This window comes from Notothenia rossii (assembly GCF_949606895.1).
Source record: "Notothenia rossii genome assembly, chromosome: 9".
In the NCBI taxonomy this organism is placed as follows: Eukaryota; Metazoa; Chordata; class Actinopteri; order Perciformes; family Nototheniidae; genus Notothenia; species Notothenia rossii.
This window is the reverse complement of record NC_136907.1, coordinates 59,126,238-59,127,207: the sequence shown is the minus strand read 5'-3', so window position 1 is coordinate 59,127,207 and position 970 is coordinate 59,126,238.

Here is a 970-nt window from a genome sequence, read left to right as displayed (position 1 = left end):
TATTTGTGTGTGTGTGTGTGTGTGTGTGTGTGTGTGTGTGTGTGTGTGTGTGTGTGTGTGTGTGTGTGTGTGTGTGTTTGTGTGAACCATGACCTAAATCAAACGCCATCATCCCCCCGTCACTGTGCTACAGAGAGAAGCACTAGCGGAAACACTATGTGATTACTTTGTCCAAAACTGGCAGAATTTATGAACAGTTGTTTTTACAAAAACAGAAACTACTTGCTCTGCTTCATCCTCATAGAAGTACTCCCTCGCCTCTTAATACCTAGCGGTGGCAATAGAGAGACCAAAACATACTTGGCCATAGCAAAATGATGGGAGAGTAAATTATAGGGATTTCAGAATACCTGAAATTATGTGGTCGAACCAATAGTAGTGATATTGGATATTCTGATGGCCAATTTGATTGCACTGTAAATTGTAGTTTATATTTTGGAGGAATAATCCCCTTTCGAAACCTTTATTTATTTAACTTTCATCCAAAAAACTAAACAATTAGCAGATTAAATGTGAACACATTGTAATAACTTTATATTTTACCTTCCCCCATAAAATGCATTAAAATGATACACGATTTGCTTTTAGCTCATCGTGAGGTTGAACGCAGAGCCTTGCGGTGAAAACAGCCAGTTATGTTTTGTCTCTATGGTTACATCCTCTGCTAGCTTGCGGCGCTATATACAGCGGTTATCTGATTGGTTGCGCATCGAAAGGTCAGCGGTAACTACGACAAAGTTCAAATGATTGAGTGCAACCCTCTGCGACAATTTTGGAGTTCTATCAATAGAAACACAATGGCAACACCAGCGCAGATCTGTTTTACCACATATCATGAGAAAGCAACTCATACTTGAACTTAATAGAGTTTGAAAGTTAACAGCTGCTAGCAGTTAACGTTTACTATATTTACTCCTTACTCCTGTATATACGAAATATCAGGGAGAAAAAGTGAGTTTTCTGCATACTT